Source organism: Oryzias melastigma, linkage group LG5, assembly GCF_002922805.2.
Source record: "Oryzias melastigma strain HK-1 linkage group LG5, ASM292280v2, whole genome shotgun sequence".
Taxonomy (NCBI): Eukaryota; Metazoa; Chordata; class Actinopteri; order Beloniformes; family Adrianichthyidae; genus Oryzias; species Oryzias melastigma.
This window is the reverse complement of record NC_050516.1, coordinates 890,711-914,245: the sequence shown is the minus strand read 5'-3', so window position 1 is coordinate 914,245 and position 23,535 is coordinate 890,711. Positions and strand designations below refer to the sequence as shown.

The window sequence follows — 23,535 nt, the reverse complement described above, 5'->3', positions numbered from 1 at the left end:
AAGAGGTTTTGATGGTTCTTTTGCCGAGGTGTAGACTGTCTGTCACCAACCAGCGTGGGTCACCCAGGGGGAGGGCTAAACAACTTACCCTAACTCAAGGTCCTTAGATTACTGATTCATGAAGCAGATTTGTTTTCTGAATACTCAAGCTGGAAATAAACCAAGCTTAAAGGTGCAATAAGTTAGAAAAAAAGAGTAATTTTCTGTAAAAATAACAAAAATAAATTGATTGAAAACAATATGAACAACAGGAATGACGATACAGTAGAACTGGACTGAGTGAGTGTCACATCACACGTATAAAATGAATTACTTCCTGGAACATGAAAAAAGGTCTGTTTTTTTTGCGATGTAGACGCCGCCATTTTGGCTAAGACGAATACCGCCGTAAAGAGGAAAACAGTGACGGTAACTTAACACTATATTGGCGCTTTCTAATCTTGTCATCACTTTCTGTCAATCAGCGAGTGGCTACAGCGGCTCCGCCCCAACCGTCCTGTTCCATTTTACAATGGACACGCTCAAAATACCGGAGTGTAAAGTGGAAACGAGGCTTAACAGCGACTGAGCATGTGTCTGTGGTAAAAGGTTTGCCAGAAAGCAAAGGGACCTTTTCACAGTGGCAGCAGATTTACTTACAGAAACTTTTTTGTCACAAATATCAGAAAATTTCCTCTCAAATAAACTCTTAGATTTAGAAAAACAAAAAAAAGTTGAGCGTGCCAAAAGGATTAAAAAGATAAATCTGCACATCAGGGAGTTACTGTCCCCCACTGAATGGACCCCTTTTAAGCCAAGCATTCCTTTCTTCAGAAGCCTACATCTCTATGAAACTGATTTCCATAATATCTTCCAAAGTCCTTCAGAGGGGTACTAATACCAAAAAGAACACCTGCTTGGAACACCAGCGTTTCTGACTAATTTGGTTAAGCAGTCTAGGAAAAAAAACTAAATGCTTCAGCAGGGTGGCCATGAAAAGACAGGAGCTAAAGCTTTACAAGAAAAGCAGAATTCATTTGGCAAAAATAATGCTTACTTTAGTTCTAAACAACTTCACTGTTTCCTGGTAGGATTTTTAAAAACCTTCTACAGAACCCTAAAGATGAAATGTATGCAAACTGTAAGAGGACATTTGATCTTCCTCCCAGCTAACTAAAAACCCCTTTCCCTGGGGGGTAGCCTGATTAATGCAAGGGCTCAACCTTCATGTTAATGCACTGCAGGTAACAGGTGATAAATTGCTGTAGTCCGGTGGGGGGTTTCTTTTTAGCATCCTAACATCTTGGGTGAAAGGACATTTGGCAGCTGACACGCCTGTATTTTCAACGTTTGTCCAGCCTTCCCCACATGATGAAACCCCAATGAATATGCATGCCCAAAGCTCTTCTGTCGATGCAACCCCTCTGAATCACAATGCGCGGCGCACAGTTTTCTCCCAACACGAAGAGGCAGACAGAGAGGGCAGGAAGAAAAGAGGCTTGTGAGGGAGGGGTCCCTGCTGTGATGAACCGATGCTGACACAGCCAGATGTTTAGTTAAAATGCAGGTCTGCAATGTAGGATGGAGGGAGGAGCTGACATGCGCTTCAGGGGCTTCAGGCAGCCAAGCGCTCCCCTCCAGTCGCCTTGTACCTCTGTGGGCAGCCCACATGTGTGCTGAATCTGAAGTGATTTACATTCACTAGTGTGGGGGCTTTGGGGGTTAAGCATTCAAGCAATCATCTGGCAGTTCATAGTAAATTTAGGGATCATGTGTGACACGTGTAGCTGCATGTCTGTGTGGCTGCTCGCATGAAGAGTGATGCATTAACCACGTCTGACCCAAGGTCTGCCGCCGCAGTTTCCTCTCTGCACACTGTCAGACTGATGAAGCTTACACAAAGGGAAATTTCACACACACACTTGCACACAGTGCTGACAACACGCTTTCACCAGCAGTCTGACGCTGCTGTTTGCAGAAGAGCAATATCCCTATGGCAGGGCTTTGTAAAATTTAAGAGATACGTTTGAGAAGGCAATCAGATGCATTAAGTGTATGCAGTCACATCAACTGCATCTGAGCCTGTTGTCACCTGCAGCAGCGCCTGAGCCTGCAGCAGCGACGGAAAAAAAAGACTTGATAGCTGTGAACTAAGACAATGCTCAAATATCCTAAAAAAACACCACATGGTGACCTAAATGCAAGTAAAATTGGCAGGTCGGGAGGCGCCAGTTGCATTGTTACATGGGAGGTTTTGAGAAAAACTTCAAATGAAACAGGAGACCACTTTTTTGACATGGGTCAGTGGCCCCCCAGGGACATTTCAAGGTCGCACAATGGCAGTTCAGTGATAGGCAGGTGGCAAGAAGGCAGAAACATGACAATTAAGGTCAAAAAGGTCTTAAAAATTGTCTGATAATTGGCCAATTTCAGACTGCCACCCTCTAGCCGCCCTCCAGCCGCCCTCCAGCCGCCCTCCAGCCAAACTCCAGCCGCTCCTCCAGCCCCTGTGCTGCCATCCCACTGCCACCATCTCATTGTTAGAAATCACAGCGTAAGAACTTGATGAGGGCTATTGACATGCGCCCAGGGATGACCAGACGTTAATCTGGAGATCCTAGCCTAATGGAGAAATGGCATTGATGCTGCACAAAACTCCTCATGGTATTGATAGCACCAATGTGACTCAGAGAACTCCATTTGCAGTTGTGTTACAGTTGATGCTGGCAGCCGGCTTGGCTACATATTCTCACTCCCAACTCGTCATATGTGGACGTATGGTTCTGGCCCCCTCTGCGTTACTTTTTGGATGTTTTGGATGTTCCCAACTCGTCGTTTTTTAACATAGTGGCTATTCCCAGGGCTGCACGGTGGCGCAGTGGTTAGCGCTCTTGCCTCACAGCGAGAAGGCCCCGGTTCGAATCCCGGCTGGGACCTTTCTGTGTGGAGTTTGCATGTTCTCCCCGTGCATGCGTGGGTTTTCACCGGGGACTCCGGCTTCCTCCCACCGTCCAAAAACATGCTTCATAGGTTAATTGGTGACTCTAAATTGTCCCTAGGTGTGAATGTGAGGGTGAATGGGTGTGTTTGAGGCCCTGCGACAGACTGGCGACCTGTCCAGGGTGTACCCCGCCTTCGCCCATCAGCAGCCGGGATAGGCTCCGGCACCCCCGCGACCCCGAAAGGGAAGAAGCGGTCGAGAAAATGGAATGGATGGCTATTCCCATTAAATCCCAGATCCCCAACCTTTGGGACGCAGTACCGGACACGGAACTGGTACTGGTTTAGGATACCCGTACTAGGGTTGGGGACCCCTGATTAGCATCTGTGGCCCAGTAAAAAGGCGGCCCTCGGACTGGTACTGATTTCCGGCCTGGAGGTTGGGGACTCCTGATATTATGGAAACAGCCAGCACGTCAAAAACGGCGAGTTGGGGTTACCCAAAATGCCAAAAAGTGACGTGAAGGGGGCCCGAACCACACCTCCATATACTGTGTGACTAGTTTTGAGTGAGAATGAGTTGGATATGAACAACCGTTGTACGGAGACACTTACACATCATCCAATCAGTGGTGCCAGCACCCAGCTGTCATGATAGCATCATCCACAATGGCTGACAACCGCCTGGCTCCTGCCATCTACATTCATGACCACGCTGCCCCAGCGGCGGCAGCTTATATTGAAGATTGTACCGATGCCTCCCCATCGCGCAGTGGCAATTGTGTTCATGACTGTAGCATAACATGTGAAAGATGAACTAAAGAAATTACCAATTCTCCCATCACCTTTCCTGCAGCTCCACTGTGCATCTTTTTGTTTGCTTCCTCTAAAACTAATCTTAGTTCAGAGTGCATTAAATAAATGCCTGTCATCAAGGCCACTGAAGGATGGCAGACGGCAAGGGGAGATCAAGAGTCAGGCAGACGATAGGGAGAGCACAGGGTGCCTCACTCTGCAGATCAGCAGAGTCTTGTAGGGAGATGATGAGACTGAGAGGCCTTTTAGAGCCTCTCAGCTTTTTCCTCCTCACTCCCCCCTGTAACGCTTTTGTCACCTGCTGAGAATATTGGGAAAAAATTTGAGAAAGGGAAAAATGAGCAAAAATAGATTCTAAGCTGTTATGATTAAAGAAGAGGAGCAACTGCACCTCTGCAGCAGTCAGGCAGTCTTTTTCCATTTCCTCCATGTCAGCTTATCACCCCCCCCTCCCCCTTAACTCATCTCCCTGCAACCCCATTTAATCATTAAGCGAGCAAAAAGCACTGCTGTCTGCTCACCGAGTAACCAACCCAGCCCTCACATCCGCTGACTTCTATTGATAACAAGCTGCTAAAGGGTTCTGTGAAGTATTTCACATCCACCTGGGACTCATCCTTGTAGTCATATCTGTCCAATGTGTGACTGTTAGAAGGTGGCTAAAGGCTGCCATCAATCCCTTAGGTGTCTGTTTGATGATCCCCATATGGGAATACTTCACTTCTAGTCTTAGCTAACCTACCATGCTATTTTAACAATCTCCCTCGGGACTGCGAGAGCTCTGTTACGTGTGTGCTGCAGGATACATTGTGAAGTGCATGTCAAAATGCACACAGTGCTTTGTCAGACTCCCTGCAGTCAGCTTTGCCATTGCTCTCTCGAAGTAAAATGTGTTAAAAGAAAAAAAAGTAATTACTAAAACATGATGCACTTCAACAAAAACTAGTAGCAGGTGAGTGTTGGAGTTCCTCTGGACTGAAAACCACTTTATGACAGGCAAGTGTCTTTGATCTTGACACAGAAGGACAAAGTGTGTGGGTTACTTATGGCATGCAGACGTGTAAGTGGACAAGTAAGTGTATGGAAGAGTTCAAACTCTTTGTACTGCAGTCTTTTCTCTTTTTTTCCTTATTGCTTTGATGTGCAGGCTGCTAATGCCCAACAAAGACCCACAAGCACTCCAGCTGACCCTGACAGCTAATGTGCTTCTTGAAGATTTCCATTCTTCTACAAACTTGTTGCTGAACTGGCCCATTGGTTTAACTACAGTTTTGAAACTGGTGTACTTCGATTACTTCTTGAGCTGATCAATTCATACTTGTTTGAGTATGTTTTAAAGATTATATTTCCTTTAACTGTTTCAGCTTTAGCTCTATAGTGTTCATCTTTCAACTGCTGTAACTGTTCAATCATTGACACAATTAACTTAATTGGGCAACGTATGACAGCGCAGAAAAGCAGCCTTGCACTAATATGTGACCCTTTAGTAGTGAAGTTCTTACTCAGTCAATGCAAATCAGCTAAAAGGCGGCTTTGCACTGAAAGCTGATACGAAAATCTGTTTTCTCCATGTCAGAATCAGTTGATTCATGTTGGTCGCATAAACGGTCAAAAAGTTACGATACAAAAGAGTGTGTTATTTAGGTGTCGCCAGCGACTGCTCCGGTGTTCTGCAACGTTTACACCAGGCTCGGAAAAAACACATTCAAATGACCCCTTCCAATGAAGTCTATGTAAGCATGTGCACAGTATATGCAGATTTTGGGCTTCTGCATTCAAAACACTGGCATTTATGAGTCCCCACTCAAGTTTAAGTCATTCTACGTTCTAAAAGTGCATTAAAGAACCATGTTTAGCACATTCTTGAAAGCGCATCACATGCCCAGTGTGTAGGTAGCACTAAAGGGTGAATTAAGGGCTAATTCCATTTCCCCAACCAGAATTTAAATCCGATTCTGAACACCATACCACTAGAATAGTAAGTTTTAGGGTCTGAGATTTGCATTGACTAGTTGCTGAATAAGCCAAAGCATGACATGTCCTTAGGCACAAAACTTCAGCCCACATTGCTCCTGATTGGTGTGGCTGTGACAAGCAAGCACTTTGCAGGCCTTTCCTCAAAGTCTGAAATTAGATCTTCCAGCTGATAAGTGGCTCCACACTCTGTTTTTCGTTTTTTTTTTTTTTTTTTTTTTTTTTTTTTTCTTGTACCAGCATCGTCGCTTCTACTTCAAGAAAAGCTGATAGCATGGAAGGAAATGTGAAAGAGTGGGTCAGATATAGAAGTAGAAGCTGATGGGGTCTGTTCTGGACACTGAGCACTTAAACGGTCAGGGTGAAGGCTCTAAGTGGACACTGCACACATTGTCCTCTTTTGAGGGACTAAGGAAACACTTGCAAGCTCTTAGCAGTTTCTGTTGCCTGCCTGTGTTTTTGTGTTTTATACTCTGTGATTGTGTCAGGAATGCACTGAAAAAAAATACTGTAAATCTTGACAAAAATTAGAATTCACTAGAAATATATTAAAAAGCATTGCCATAATCAAGGCATCAACAGGGTCAAAAGCAGGCTGTTGCAAATGGGTTGTGTCTGAAATCCCACACTACTCACCACTCAGTGCACTTTAAAGGGTGTTCACCATTTTTCCAAAGTATCTGAATCTACAATCCCAAACTCCAGTGCCCTGGAAATTTCCTTGAAGTCTCAGTGGGAAACTTGTGTGCATCGATGCTCACTGGATTGGAAAATTTAAACCACTGCGTTTGAAACAAAGACATGAAAGTGGCTTGTGTTATAGTGGAGGATGCAGAAGACAGGGTTAGATGGAGGAAGCTGATTCGCTGTGGCGACCCCTGAATGGAAAAGCCGAAATCAAAAGAAGAAGAATGCATTGTTTTTTGAAGAATTTTTAATATGAATTAATTATTTTTGAATTTACTTTTTTTTAAATTATCCGTTTCATAAATAGTCTTTATATAACATGTATTGTGTTTTACTTGGGCAAATGGACGACTTCATTTTTGCCTTGTGCTATGTTATGGGGTCCAGATGACCTCACCATTACCTTGACGTGTTATCCCTCCTGTGACAGAGGTGGACTGGATCTCATGTCTACCAATAAAAATAAAAATAATTTTTAAAAATCTGTGGCTGTCTTGTGAGTTCCAGACGACCCCACTCCCAACGTTATCGTGCTTATGATAGCACAAGGGGTAAGAATAGTGAGCATGTGTCTGAATTGCATTAAAATCCAGGGGATTGATAGTCCTGCACTATTTTAGGGGTTATGGAGTGATGAAGGAGCTCTGAAATAACCATGATTCTCTGCCACTCTGAACAGGGCACATGGAGAAGAAAGTGAAATTGTTTAAAGAAGACAATATCAAGAGAAAGTACTAAGAAACATTTGTCCAAATCTATATGGGTGTAAAGGTCAGAAAATGTATCAAGAGTTTTTATGTTGGTAAAAAAAAAAAAAAACATTGTTGGATGTCTAAAAAAAAGAGTAGAAAATAAAAAAAGAAAGTTAAAGTTCCACTCCAATAATGTGTTGAACTATTTTTAAAGTCTTTCCAGTGGTCAGTAATGAATATTGCATTTGTTGAGGCGAAATAAAAAAAGTACATAGTTTCTGCAGAGCTGCAGTAGTTCATTAGAATCTCCACTCTAAGTTGTGGGTGGGACTGTTGGCACAGAGTAAAACTACACCCATTTCCCACTATCCTTTTCTGTTTACACGTTCTCTCACTACCTTACAGCCCCTCACACCCCAAACCTAACAGCAATGCAACAAATATGGCGAGTCCCCAAATGTGGGAGCTATCCAGCTGTACAGTTTTGAGCCAGATACCAGTTCGGTTGAGAAATAATCAAAGATGTTCATGGCTGTGGTCATCTACAAGTGTATGCATCAGAATAGAGCAGAGCAGGGTGCTTGTAGGCTGCCGTAGTAACTTGCTCATCACACTTATTTTTCAACTGCATTTCTTTATCTGTTCCTGACTGACAATTTGAATAAACTCAAAAATGCAATTTTAAGATTCATGTTCTCTATGTCCTCCATCATCGTAGCATGAACATGTTCCCAAAAACACAATTTTCATCAAAGTGGGTCTTTAAAACTGAAACCTGAATATATATTTCATGAGTTCACTTTAATGTATCTCTTTGTTTCCTGGCTTCCTCTCAGAGATTCATAAATGTATTTTTATGGCATGGCAGATGACTTGAAGACATGATACAAAAATGCATTAAATAAAGGTTACAGAAAGCAAATTGTCCAAGAATAAAGCCAATCTTTGCATCTTATCACAAGATAAAGGAGCTTTTCAGTAAAGCGAATGTGCCAGAGCTCTAAATGTTTGCAAAAAGGCTGAAAGAATCCATCAAGAATCCTCGTTCCAGTCTGCTACAGAGCCAGTAAAATACAATTTGATGCATTTGCGAATAGGACCAAATATTTTTTCCATAAGAAGAAACACAGTTGTGATCATGCGTCTGAAGTGCAGAGTGACAGCTGCACACTCTCTGATACACATCTAAAAGACCAGTTTTTGTTTGATATATCTGGTGTGCTCAGTTCTGTTCTGTGCCTTAGAGGATTTGTTAAGAAAAAATGCCGCCTTTGCTCTGTTTTGTGATGTCAGAAGGGAAAAGATAGAAAGGACAGAGTGAATCTGAGCAGATCCAAAGTCTATTTGCTTCTGTGTTTCTGAAAGCTGAGAAAACTGCCGGGCAAAAGGTACTGCTGACTAATGCACAGCCGCTGCAAGTGTCAAACGCTTTTTTCCTTCCTCTAAGAGTGACTTCAGCAAACTTGAAACATGGATTCTTTTGTTTGGGAAGGAATTAGGTCTAGCTGCTGTGCAGGGTCATTTGTTTTGTGGAAAGTGCTGGCCAACAGTACAAAGGAACGTTTGCACACGGGACAAACAAACCACTGCAGCCCATCTAATAACAGGGAGGCTTATCAGCTGCTTCTGCCTCCTCTAATTTTCATCAGTTTTGACAAGCCCATTAAATGATTCTGGGACCAAAAATAAACATGTTTGTGTTGAGCTGAAGAGACAAGCAGCAATCACACCTCTCTGTGTTGGAGGGAAGGACACAAGACAACTTTTAATTAAAACGGGGCTCCATTGCACAACATGCCGGACATGATAAACAAGACTTGGGAACAGAACTTCCAGGAAGACAGTGGGAGATGTTGTGATGGTGAAAATGCTCGTCCAGACAGACGGTGGAATGTGGCAGAAGATTCATGGTGTGAGTGTTGGTATGGCCTACAAATCCATCCTCTAATCCTGATCTAAAAGTAATGAGTTTCTCTGTTCAGCTCTTCATTTGTGTGATTAAAGGGCTTAATTCACAGCAAGAGGACAGTTTTCTGTCTTTCGCTTTTGATATTTAACTATCCAACATGAGATACGACAGTGGGGCTTTTTCATTTTTACACAGTTCTATCATGTCATATCTCGGGTGTCACAGTGTGTTATTTCGATCAGGCTCAGTGGGAAGCGCTTTTCAAATTCAAATAAAACGAAGAGAGCAGCCTGAACATCCCCAGTGGCCTGAGCCGGACAATGTGGCTTTGGCAAAGTCAGTGTCAGCACTCGGGTCCATTGACAGCCAACATCTATTTTTCACAAGACAACATCTTTAGCAGTGGCTATTGTCATTCACTGGAAAAACAGAATCACCAGGCTGTCAGCAGCATAAAAATCTGTTTCCATGACAACGACTCCTTCCAAACTCCCAAGTCATTTCTGTCACAGAGGCTGACATAAGGTGAGCTATCATTACTTTTTTTTTTCCTTTTCTCCCTCCTGCTGTTCCTTTGGCAGTTTTTGTTTCTTTCTTTTTTTGCCTCCTGCTGAGTTGTCTTGAGTTTTACTATTCGTCTTAAGCTTTGCCTCCACTTTTCTCATTTTTCTGTCTTTGATACCTATTTATTTCCCAAACTTGAACCACAAGGTCAAAACTAGAATAATAATAATAAAAAAAACTTTAGAAAAACCCCAAAGAAACAAAGAGATAGAAAAGCAGTTGTTAAGAAGTTATGTTTCTGTCTCTCCCCCTAAAAAAGCATCAAACATGGCTTCATTTTGAGGGGCTGAGCTGGCGAGGATGGCTGTCATTCAGACAGGATGTGTTCCCTGACAGTCTGTAAAATTATCTTTGACATCTGTTTGCCATGGCTGCTTCCTCTGGAAATGATGAAGAGTGAAAAAGAAGAAGGTTCAGGTAAAAAAAAAGACTACTGATGATGTTTAGCAAACTTTTATATTCATTTTTCCATCCATATTTTACCCGACTAGAATAAATGTCTACATGAGTTGGGAGCCTGCACTGACACAATGACACTTAGGCCGAATCCAAATTCTTCCCCTACCCTTACGACTTCACCCTACCCCTACATTTAGTCCTCCAGACAGAGAAATCAGAAAAAATAGCGTCTTTAAATACGGACATTACTCCCACTCAACGATGTCATCAATAGTCGTCGGTCAGCCATGTTAGCGTGGAGCTGCTAGTGCTCAGAAATTGGAAATCAATATTGGCTTTATAACTTTAAAAAGGTTATGGTAAAACAAAAATTCACTATTTACATTTAAATGTGGTTTTACATTTTAACGTGGTTTATCCTCACGGCGGAGGGCTCTGTATCCCTCCACCACGAGATTAGCCCTTAAAAAAACATTTCAGACAAACCCTACTACTTCAAATGCCCCTACAACTGGAGGGGTAGAGAGAAGACGGAGGGGTAGGGAAAAAATATCCCAAATACCCCATCCTAAAACCTCTCCAATATTTTTTTTTTAGACTTAAAGATGATACCCACTGATTTTTGTTGTTCTAATTTGTGGAGGCTCTGGTGCTATTATGATCAAAAACAGTGACCTCTGACCCTGGACTGGCAGAAGTGTCACCACTTTGAGGTCTATGTATGAATGAATGCTAAAATGCTAATAATAGAAAATATCAGCCTACAGCTGCAGACACACCGGACATGTGACCTGTGTTACATGACACACTAAAGTTCTTGAATGCGCTTTCAGCTCATGGTGTTCACTCTCGACACTCTCTTTTTTTTTTCTGCTACTTCTGCTAGCCCATGTACCTACAGTTGGAGGAGTCCTGGTGCGAAATGTCAAAGCTGTTCAAATCTCAGAAAATTTTCTCCTTTCAAACCTCTATTCCGATATATCAAAGACTTGGTGTCATATAATTCCAGTCAGGTACAAACTGCATATTAATTTCTCCTGTATCAACAATTTTCAAACAGTTGTCACATTTGTGAATTAAAATGGGCGCCATCCATACATCACTACCAAATCCAAGTCCCTGATTGGTCAAAGATCAGATTTAACATGCGTTCAAAAGTCATGCATTTTGTATGTAACAGTTGTAATACCTTACGTAGCTAAGTTTGAATGTAGGGGTTTTGAACGCGGAAACCCAAAACTTTTACATACACGCTTTTACAGAGACTTTTCATTGGAAGTGGTCGCTCGCCAGGCATTCCAAAGGCAGCGTGAACTTAGCTTAACCCCTCCACTAGTGAGTATTGAGGCTACATGTGGAGGCCTCCTTTGACTTGATGCAGCAGCATGTCTTCAGAAAGCTCATCTTTTGGCTAAAAGTAGCCTTCCCCGGTTTTCTTCTTCTTTTATTTGAAATGTAATAAAAAGTCAAATACTGAGCAGCAGGAATAGCGTCAACTCAAAGGCTCCATTGTTTAAGAGTTTTATGTGGTTTGAGAACGACACTGGAGGCGGCTTTGACATGTCATGCTACTAAAGAACCACCATATTATGGCTTTTTATTTCCAAATAGTCAACAAAACCCATTAGAGCTGAGTGAAGTATCAGCTTTTTAATGATGAAGCACCTTTTGCCTTATTTGAAGGATTATGCTGCATTTGTCAGTGCTCATACAATAAAGAATCCTCCAATGTAAAACCCTTATAGCAAAAAATTAAAATGACAATTTAGCTCATTGGTCCAAATCTAGTCTGAATATGATTATGACACATTTTAAAAAGTTACCTTTTGGTTCCCTTTGGTGGTTTTCCTGCCTGTGAACAGCAAAGACTGCTGTAAGATTGAATTAGTCCCTTTGTGTCTCGGATGATAAAATGAATCATTACCTCTGCAGTAGGAAAGAACGCATACTAGAAGGCATCTGGCATGCTTTCAGACATTCCCCGATAGGGCTTGATTTGTGATCCCATCTGAAGATAGAGTGTGCATTCAATCCACAATGCAGCTTTCAGCTTTCAGGTTAACCTGCTGAGAGGCTTGGGGGGATACAAGGGATCAATAGAGATAAATTAATTACTAATCTTCCAAATGGGAATTGGCCACACTCATGGTTACCATAGAAATGAAGGCCGCATGCTGCAAATGATATTACGGCTAATATCTGCATGACGACAAACAGGATCCAGAGGAAGTTTCTGGAGTTGCCTGTGGCGTGCCATGATCACTCGCCGCACCACTGACATTAAAATGTGCCCACAGGTGACGCAGAGAAGCAGCTGCATCCATGAGAGAGCAGGGAAACGTTTTAGAGGCTGCAGCCAATCAAGCAAAAAATGATGCCAGTTTGCAAGAAGGTTTGTTTTTCATTACTGCGAGAGCAGCTCATACACATTCATGATATGAAAGCAATTAAGACTTGAAAGAAATAAGAGGAAAACAAGAAATGAGCGGGCAGATGCCCCTGTGCAGCGTAGCACGTAAGGCTTGATATCCGGTTGGTTTCTGCAAGGCTGGGCTGCAAACGCATTTCCTCCTGGCGCTCTCATCTATAAAGAGCAACAGAGCGCATGCTGCCCAGCTTGCCTGAGGGGCTACATTTGCTGCAGCTCTAATATCAAAAAGGCAACCAATGAATTCCTAAAGAGTACAATCAAGAGAGAAACACCCCCTGCCTCTGACATCAACTCGTCTCGCTTTGTGCTATACTTACACAAACAATATGCCAAGTTGTTGTTTCACCTCCATCAAAATTTCCATTAAAAGTGACATTTACTTTAAACCAAGCCCTTGGGGTGGGAACCCGGACAGAAACCAAAGGGAGCAGGGGATGAGGAACTCTCACCTGCATATACATGCACAACAGTGCGGCACTGAAGTGACTCTGTACTGAGAACTGTCATTTTGCAGACATGGAGGAACACGAAAGAAATGACACGTGTCCCTGCATTCAGTGAGGTTATTAAAACAAACATCACATCAATTATCGCAGACGTGCAAGCACAACAGCTCCCTCTTGGTCTGCCAACTTCATGACACTCAAATTAAAACCACAACTATCGCCAAGCGGCGAGTACACCCGTGCGGTGTGACAGGAACGAGAGCACCGGGTGACCAGAATGAGGCTCACAAGACATGTGAAATAGTCTGCAGTCCACACTCACTGAATATGAATCATTGTTCACTTGTCACATTGATAGTGGAGGAAGAGGCTGAGAGAGACATTGAAGAGGAGAGAAAATGAGTATGGAGGGGGGAGTAGAAGGTGTAATAGCTCTTGACCAAACACTCTTTGGGGGGATCAAGTCAAGGAAATGCTCGATGTTCCCTTAGGCATCCATTTGCACAGTTTACTGGGACTTACCGAGGTTCAGGGTCTTTAAACAGTCGAGAACACCCTGAACTCCTGCAGGGCTTTCAACATATTTTCCACCAGCAGTGAGAAACGTAGACATATTATCAATACTGTACAAATAACCACGCACTTTAGTAAGAGTCCCTGCAGTATCTGAGCAACTGATGAAACTGTTTAGAAATGTGGACATTGCACTCTGCAGGGGAAACAAGTATTTCATCTTGACTAATGGAGGTTTGTGCCAATTTGACTTACTTTTGTTTATCCATTTTCTGCAGCCACTTTCTTCTAATCAAGCTTGATCAATCAGAAATCCTGGCTTGCAGTGGATAAAACGCAGGAAAGCAATCAGACCAGGTCACTGTTTTATCTCTGATGGATGAACACACAAACAGTTGCACAGGAGCTGTTGCTAAGGAGAGAAGCATTTATTTGAAGATATGTTTGTGGTTTCTTCATGATGGCAAAGCTTTTGGCTTGAGCAAAGATCCTGTAAACGGGACAAATACTTTATTGATATTTATATATGTATTCCGTATACAGGACTGTAATTAAATAAATAAAAAACTAGATGATATCATGATTTTTTGTTTTGCTTGCATTCTTTTGCTGCTCAATGCTAGGTTTTTGTTCCATTTATTGAGAGTATTTGAGCCACAGGCAAGCCCTTTAGCTTCCAGATGAACACTGGTTTAAAACTGAAAGCAAAAGGCCCTTGCTTTTTAACAAATAACCATTAGGAACTTTTTATTAAAAAAGAGTTATCACTCATTTATACAAGGTAAAAAGTCAAAGTTGCTTCTCCTTGACCTGCTAGTGGAGGGATACAGAACTCGAAGTTCCTTCGCTGTACCCTTAAAAAACCCAATTTCAGACACGCATCACCCTTGAAATGCCAATTCAATTGGAGGGGTAGGGGAAGAATTTGGATTCAGCCAAACACCCAGTCCAATAAAAAGTGTGCTTTTGGTGTTTTAAACATGTAATTGTGGCATTTTATTAATGATGGAGGAAATAGATAAAGAAAATTAAGCTGAAAATTTTGTTTCTGGGTATTTTTTGTTCAAATCATTGTGAATCAGGAGCAGATGAAGAAAATGCTGTTTAAAAACAATCGGCAGGCCCTGCTCTACTTCATTCCAATGCATCCTGGTTGTAAACAAATAGATCCATGTACATCTTCGTTTTCCTCATCAGAGCTAGCTCAAAACTGTACAACTGATTTAGCTCGACATTTCTGTTGAACCGCTAATGTTAGCTTAGTGTTGTTAGGGGCTGTATCTAGCGGGAGAGCATGTAAACAAACGGGTGATAGAAAGCGTTGACTTACTCCACGCCAACAGTCCCATCCTCAACTCAGCAGAGACTATACCCAAGAAAATGAAACAGATTTTTTTAAAATTTGACTAAAAACACAATTGCAACATATGAAAAGTTGATCTACTTGAACAATCAATATCAAGATTCGTACTGTAGCTATATCATAGAGTCATGAAAACTGCACCAAGGTTTAACCTCATCATTGTATCATACATACTATTGCACACAACACAGACACAGACTTTAGACTATGTGTTCATTACATTACAACACAGATGGTAGTTTTTTGCATCTATTTAACCAATTCTTGGAAAGACTTCATGTTAATAAGCTCTGGCAAAGACAGCATAAGTCAGAAAGCGCAACAACTAACAGAAACAAATGAGTCATGTGACCTTTTATCTTTTTTCACGATTAGTGATCCAATAATAACATCCGTCTTAGTCATAAAGCATCCACCACAAGCTGAGGAGCTGTAATGTTAAACATCTTGAAATATTCAGATTACAGTCATAACCCAATTGTTCTGGAGATGCAGGTGTCTACTGTTGAGTCCGCTCTGCAGCAAACTCTAAGGAAAAACAGACAACTTGATCACAGCATGGTGGCTGACATGGAGCTCAGTATTAAGGATAACATAGCAGGAGAAAATTGCCTTTGGGAGGACAACTCACAGCTGCTGTGGTCTACATTGACCTTACACAAAGTTACATTTTCGTGGGCTATGATGTAGGCATAGGGATCTTAGCTGCATCCAAGCCTGAGGCGGCATTCTCCGATCCTTGTCCTCAGGGCTCACGGATTCCACATTTTCTTCACTCCCGTGCTCCTGAACACCTGATTCGGCTCATAATCAAGCACTGCAGAGGACTGATAATGACAGTCATTTAAATCAGGTGTGTTGGAGCGTGCACATGGGCCCTGAGGACCGGAACTGGGTAACGCTGGCCTACATTGATTTGACACACAGGCATAAATCGGCTTAAAGTAGGATACTGAATCTCGTACAGCTCTGTCCTGGAAGCTATCAACATCTGGTTCGTTCTTTTGGAACTTTTTCTCGTGTACCGGTGGTGTGCACTGGGATTACTGTAACTTTTATGATTAAATAAAGAAATGTGGACTGCAGCTGGACTCAAAGTTAGTGGAGAATAACTTTTAAGCAACAGCAATAATGTCAGACCAATGAAAGGAAAACACTAACAAACACACATATTGTGTTTTTTTGCTAATATTTGCATATTTAAATTAAGGCTGGGAATCTATTTTAAAAAATAAACAGGTTAATATAAGTGTAATTAATTGCTATTATTATTTTTTTATGTTATAGTATTTGCCGACCACTGCCGCAAAACTGTACATTTAGAACGTTTATTTTTACTTAGTGCTGTCAATCGATTAAAAAAAAAATATCAGATTAATTGCACTTTTGTGTTGCGATTAATCATTATTATTATGTTTATTAGGAAAATTTTATATGACTACATGTGGGTTTTTCAACAGAAAACAGCCCAGAGAAAAATATTTTTCTTCATTTTTGTTGTCTGAAATTTTTAATTTATCAAGTGAAAACCCAGAAGTGTAAATTGAATGTACAAAACACATCAACAGTAAGATGAGCAGAACCCTAAACATTGACACCAGTGAAAAAAAAAAAGTTCTTCGAGCTGTCTTGTGGGGTCCAGATGACCCCACTTTTAATGTAAACATGCCTAGTGTGGCACAAGGGTTAAAAACAAAACTTTCCAACAAGCAGTAAGAGGGTAATTTTTTCTCTGAACTGATTTATTTAACCTATCGTGACTATCAGCATAAATGTCGCTTTCCTCTAACACTGCATTCGAGACTCATTGTCATGTTATCATGACAATGAGCCCGACCATGGATCAAATTGTCCCCTTTTGTGAGAAAGTGATCCAAACCAAAGAAATAACAAGAGTAAACTACTAAAAATGACTGAATATGTATTTATTTTGTAAGTGATCATGGTATAAGTAGGATATAAGTATTTTAACGCACGCCGTGGAAGCCTGAACTCCCAAGGCAAAGCAAAGGACTGTTTTTTCGCGAGGTGTGTTTAATTTGCGTTAGTAAATATTAACTCATTCATTCTTTTTGATTAATTACGTGCTCTAACATTCAAAGTCCTACTAAAAACCCTTCACTATACCATTATAATCTGTGCATTTTATTGAATGGGTGTTCCTTGTAAAACACTGAGTTTAATAGATCATTCATTCACTTGATGCCTCAACTCTTTTCTAATATTTTCACACTGAAATATTACTTGTCTTAAAAAAAATGGTCAATACCAAGATGCCCAGTCCCTTATGTTGTATGTGTAAATTGTTTATGCTTTAATATTGCTTTATTATCTTGTTAGAAGGTCTAAAGCACCAGAACCACCAGGAGCAATCTGGGATTCAGTGTCTTGCCCAAAGACACTTTGACACATAAACAGGCAGAGCAGAACCTGAACCTGCGAAATTCCAATCAGAAGTCGACCGCTGTACCTCTGCACCACAGGGAAGCTGGATTTTCCACACCAAACATCTGCAGTGCACGCATTTTTGAAACTATACGGAGATAGTTAAGAACCACTCTGGCGCTCGTTTAACACACCTACTGTGACCTTTACCTTCGATCTTAATGAGATTTCCATCGATTCACTTTCACTGAGAAAATAAATCAATTCAAACCTCCATAAAAAATTGACACGGCACCCTGGATGTATCAACGGGTACGTCTTCGAGTGGTCAATTATAGGTATAATGAGACATCTAATAAACAGCCAGGTCATTATGCTCGCTGAGCAGTGTGCATGGAAGTGTGTGCTTGTATTAGTTACCGTGGCTGTGTGTAAGTGTTTGGATTACACCTCCATTTGTGTTCAAGAAGGAGAGGATGTGCACTACAGAGCAGAGCGGAAGTCTGAGCTCTTCACCCACCGTGGTCCAATTAGCCTCGTCCTCTCATGGTTTATTACAGTTTGGGTGAGTTACAGATGCAGAGTGGTAAAGATCAATAGCACTCCAAGTTCAAGTCTACGCTGTTTACTTAGTTAAACATTTATCTAAGACTTAAGCAAGCTCACAGGGGGAAAACTGATAAGGAGACTGGAAAGAGAAAGCTGTATCGAACAAAAGCAGACAGAGAGGTGTTTGAAATTTTTATCAAGAACTGCCAGGACCCAAACAAACTTGGACTACTGAGGAGGTTAGGAATGGACATCCTCCCTAATGCGTTATTAATTAAAGGATGCGTCAGCAAATTCACCAGCGGCAGTATCTATAAAACAAGGCACTCCTCCTCAATTATTCCACCTCCCAGCAGTGCAGCTGTGGACTTTTGCTCCTCTCTTAGGACATAAAAGGAGTGAACAAGGAGGAGTGTGCAGTGCTTGCATGCGAATCTGCATGGAAGCCCAAGTGCATCACTCATGATGTCCTACTGCGTGCAAGAGCGTGTGGGAGTGCCTGATTAGGCAAACAAAAGGAATGTTTTGGAAGGCAAACGAGTAGGAGCTGGGCAATTAGATGTTTCAATTCCACTGATTGGGGATGACAGGGGCAACACACTGCGTTGAGCTTCACACATTCAGATGTGCATGGCACACACGCTCTCCCTTACACAGTGGAGAATACTTTGCTTCATTTACTGCAATGCCAAATTGGATCTGATAGGCAATTAATGGTGTAATTGACCATTGGATAGGTTGTCTTTTTCCCTGGAGCCTGGCTGGTTCCACTGGGCAGTGGAGGAAAGAGAAGGAGGAGTTCCTGACACTGCTGAGGCTGCCGAGAGAGGGCTCCGCAAGAGTGCCCGAAAATAACTCACCTACAGCTACTTCTCTTCGACATTCGGTTCAAGCAGACAGTGCTTGCCAGGACAGTCGAAGCAGTTTGCAGATCCATTGCCAGCTCATTGGCTAAGTGGTAAAGTGTCTGACCTGAGGCTAAGAAATAGTGGGTTTGAATGCAATGTCGGGTCATACCAAAAGACTAGAAAGCGTTCCAACACCTCCCTGCTTAAAGACCCACTTCAATGAAAATGGTGTTTTTAACATCTTGCGGAAAAACTGCATTTTTTTATTCAAATTGTTGCGAATAAGGAGTAGATAAAAAATACAGTTGGAAAACGCTTGTAACAGTGATGTAGGCGCTAAAGTCAGCCGACTACAAGCTTCCTAGTCTGCTCCATTCTTATGCATCCACTTGCAGACAAATAGATCCATGTACGTCTTTGTAGGAGAGCATGTAAACAGATGGGTTATGGGAAATTAGGGTGTCTTACTCCACACCTGATTTTTTTATTAAACTTCTGTACTGCTGCTCTGCAGAAACTATGTCCAAGAAAATAAGAGTTTTATTTATTTTATTTTTATTTTTTTACTTTTGATTAAAAAAAACAGCTTAATCATAACCACTGGGAACACTTTTAAAATATATCAAAAGGTGATTGGAGTGGGTCTTCACGATTTAGCATCAAGAGTTGAATTAGAGGGTTAAACTATTGTACAGTTCTTGATCGTGGCTGTGACTCTTATCTTTACTCTGACTGAAATCAACTAATTATTGTGTGAAAATACAATCACGTTAGTTCATAATAGCTGAAGTTTCTGTAATGACCAATCAAAGGAGTCGTATTTTCTCAGACTATAGTGATCACTGTGTTGTCAACACTGTTGGTAACACCAGCTCTTGCCTCCTGTCATTTTCACATAAACAAACTTCAGACTTAAATGTCTTCCAAAACAGAGTTGTGACTTGGTGTTGAAAACTTGTGAGTGGTTTTCTTTGTTCCATTTTTTTCAACGTTCAATTAAATTCAGTTCATTTTGATTCCGGTTACAAAGTGGTTTTCACAACAGAGGTTGATTTAAAAAATAAAAATAGAAAACAAACATCCAACCAAACTGAGCTGATTTGGTTTTGTGACAAGAGATTTGTGACTTGTTGACTTGACCCTTCTGTGACTAAGTCTCGCTGAAAGACTCAAGACTTTGATTGATACAACATAATCTGTGAGCTATCGGGCTCTAATCCAACACACATTCTCAACTTAATTTGTAATGAGTAAAACATTTTTAGCTCCAGAGACCACAAATGGGAAAACCAAATGCTAAACTCAAAGCATCAAAACCAATGGATGACATCACAGAAACAACATGAATCATTTACAGCCAGTCAATGGTAATAAAGAAATTAATTCCCATGATTTAAGTTTTCCGTTTTTTCAGATTTAGCAAAATATTAAAAGAACAAATCAGGATAAGAATGTGGACTTTCTTTTCCTTTTCTGCAAGCTTAAATCCACATCTGGAGACTCGTGCAGATTTAAAGCATCACTCCTTTAAATTGCTGTTAAACATGCAGATTCACAACTACAAATTGAATTATCTGCTCAGTGTTCAGAAAGAAAAGGCAATATGCAAGTACAAAAAGGACAATATGTCAACAATTTTTGTAAACTTTGTTTTTTTCACAAACATGATGTAACTATAAGCATTTATGTATGAAATTATCGGCAAATAGATACACAAATTTGATAAAAGTAATTTTTGTTGCTTTTTTCACATTTGCACGCCTTATGAACTTCATATTTGCTGTAAATCTAAGTTTTGTCATGTTAAGTTAACTAAAGCAGAAATGGATGTTTTTTTTTCCCATCAGTCACCTAAACTTCTCAGAAATATGACTCTAGCTCCTCTCTGCTTTCTGCATCAGGACCAAAGCTGGAGAGCAAATGATTGATGTAAGGCAAGCCTTAACATGCACTGAGCCCCCCCGTTCATGAAGCGGCATTCTTAATGGACCTGACCTTGCAATAAACCCATATCCTCCATTTTCCATTTCCTTTATTACTTCTGTCCCCGCCTCCTTTCATCCCGTCTTTACAGAACAGCAGAGGAGCAAATGCATAAATAAATAAATATCTAGACCCACAGATGTTGCCCCCCTCCTTGCTGCAGCAGTATTGTCTTATGATGAGTCAGAAGAATGAATGTGCAGTGCTCTGAGAGACTGACTCCAGAAATGCTTCTTCCGTGTTAGATGTGAGGTTATCGTATGCCTGTCTTCCTCTTGATGTAATCGGAAGCTTGATCTGTTTTAATCTCTGATAAAGGCCCAAGCATGTATGCTGACATTTATGAAAACATATCCCCTTATCCATCTGATGCAACGCGTCTTGTCAAATTCTACCTGACATAAAACCAGCAGACAGATAACTTCTGGTCAAGATGATGTCCTGAGCGCTTTCTGTCAACCTGGAACATTTATCTGTTCAACTAATAAATAAGGAATTAGGGAAAATTGAAATCAAATTTTAGAGATATTTTCCTCCTGCCGGGACATATCCCTCACTATATTATGTGCATTATTTGCTTTTTTTGTAGGACATCTACATGTTCAGATCAAATTCCCTTCAGTCCACAGGTTGTAAACCACATTTATCACAGGAAAAGAGCAGAAGACCACATTGGAGTCTGAAGCAGCAAAGAGGAAGAAAGACAGAGATGAAACAAGACAGTAAGAAGGGAGCTGCAGCACAGCGACAGAGCTGCGCCTCCCCACACTGACATTTGACCATTTGGCTTTGATGTTCACTATATTGTCTTTTTTTATTTAATTTGTAGCTTCACACTTTCTGCCAGACGCACACATCTTTAGTTTGCATAACAGCTGATCTGTATTTGCCAAAATTTCATCTCAGAAGACAGTATGCAGAGCAAGGGAATGCTGGGTTTTATTTGAAATGCCAGAATGTTCACATCTTCTGAAATCCTCCTCATGCTTGTCCAGGGAGAAAGCAGGTCAGAGCAGCATTCCAGGAGTAAAATCTAGCAGCCCTCAGCTCTGATGTATTGAGCTTTGCTACCTGAGAGGCTTCCAGAGGGCAGTGTGTGCACTCTCTCAGCATTCTTGCTGCCTCTAACACTGTTAGCAGATAAGCTAGATGACTTTAGGTCTTCTTTTTCCTTCTGTCTGTTTTTAAAGTCACAGGCAGCAATCTACCAACAAGCGGTCATATGTATATTCTAAACCAAATCCAAAAGTTATGTGCAAAAACTGCATTTTTTATTGAGAAAAAAATAGCAAAAAAAAAATACAGCTAAAGGTCATATTATTTTTTTAAAGACAGCTCAACTACCTTTATCTACAACTTTTTTTTCATTTATTCTTCAGAATTGATCACTTTAGATGCACCCGTGTGTTTAATCAATGTAAACTAACACAGAGAAAGGGGCGGGGCACATGTAACACTGGAGATATTTCTGCCGACACCTAAATAACACACACTATTTTGCATATCCATAAATATTTGACTGAGCCATCACCGTGAATCAGCTGATTTTGATGTGAAGAAAAGTTCCAAAATGCAACATTTTACGTAAGGTTCACAAAGCCGACAAAATCGTCTGATTTAAGTGGAATGTGAAAGCACCTCGACTGTCGTATATCAGCGTAAAGCTGTATTCACAACGAACATGATTCACGCAGCAAAGGCAGCTAGTTTCAATGTTAAGTCAATGGTAAAGGCGCGAAATGAGGTCCTGTGGCGCAATTTGAGCGACTGGAGTGGCAGAAGCCGGAATTTAGCGGCATGAATTAGGAGGTGCAGCCAGAGTTCAAATATCTGAATTTGGCAGGTTGCTGCATCACATCTAAAGGAACTACGCTTTGGGCACGTGCCATTTTCAGTGACTCGATCAGCGGATAGAATAGTAGTACAAGACGAGCGTTTTTGTCCTGAATCTGTTTCTTTAACCCGCTGGAGCCGCAGGATTCCCAGGGGTCTTCCCAGCTACTGTTGGGCAAAGGCGGGATGCATTCTAGACCAATCTCCGGCCTTTTGTACCCATAAAGACGTGATTACTAACACAGACACCACTCCATCTGGTAATCAAGCTAAAAAACATTAGCCGGTTGCTCCTCCCATCTGCGGACACATCATCAAGCTTAAGGAGCTTATTTTTTGATAGGCGGTGAGCAGTGAGTTTGGGGTGCAGCGAAAGAGGGGCAAGCCTCGTGAATTTGTTGCATGAATCGTGTTCGATGTGAACGCAGCATAAGGCGGCTTTTCCCTGCTTCAGAATGTGCAGGAATTGTGTTAATTGTGTTAACGGTTTAAGAGTTGCGATAGTCAAAAGAATGTAAACGCTGGAGCTAAAGATGTTAAATGGTTAAACACCCTTTTATGTGCACAACAAAGTAAACATATTGGAAACAATTAACATAAAACAACATGTCTACTTTTCGAGGATCCATTAAACAGACAGCACACTGGATTGTCTAATCATCCTTCAGCAAGACGTGTGACGGCTTGCAAGACATTTAAAGTCACAATGTCGTCATTAAATGGGAGCCTGTGAAGGCCTCAGAGCAACCGTGTCTCAGCCTGCCTCCATTCTGACAATAAATACACTTGAGGTGAGAATGCTGATGAGGAATCCCGCTGAGAAGATCTGTGGAGGAGTCTGCCACAGCCACCTCCTGGATATGTGGCACTGATGCCTGGCTTCCCTCTTTTATCCTACACTTTCCCATCTGCCTCTGTTCTTCTGCCTTTTAAGTACCAGCATAGACTTGAAAAGTTCCCTGCACTGTTTGTGTGCTTCTCTCTGTTCAGCCCTGTCTTTTCTTCCCTTCCATATCTATCTGCCTTTCTTTTCTTGTCCATCTGTTTCTGGTTCTTTATCTTCCTTTTTTCCCCCCACCCCTCTTTATCCAAACGTATTCTTTCTACAATAAAACCGAAGCCAACAATCAATGTCGCCTCATTCTGCAGAGAGAACAAATGAAATTCCAGCGAAGAGAAGGGAACAAAGACTCTGGCGATGCAGAGTCCCCTCTGCCCTCATCT

At 41.4% G+C, this 23,535-nt stretch overlaps 1 protein-coding gene and 1 long non-coding RNA gene across 4 annotated transcripts in view; one reads left to right on the top strand and one right to left on the bottom strand.

The window, feature by feature from the left end:
- Positions 1–23,535, bottom strand: part of cdh4 (cadherin 4, type 1, R-cadherin (retinal)) — a 288,822-nt gene that overhangs the window by 176,466 nt on the left and 88,821 nt on the right. The gene's annotated exons all lie outside the window — the stretch shown is intronic.
- LOC112144942 lies at positions 8,572–13,912 on the top strand. Its single transcript, XR_002918994.2, has 3 exons — positions 8,572–9,522; positions 12,258–12,352; positions 13,629–13,912. It is a non-coding gene; the product is annotated as an uncharacterized LOC112144942 (long non-coding RNA).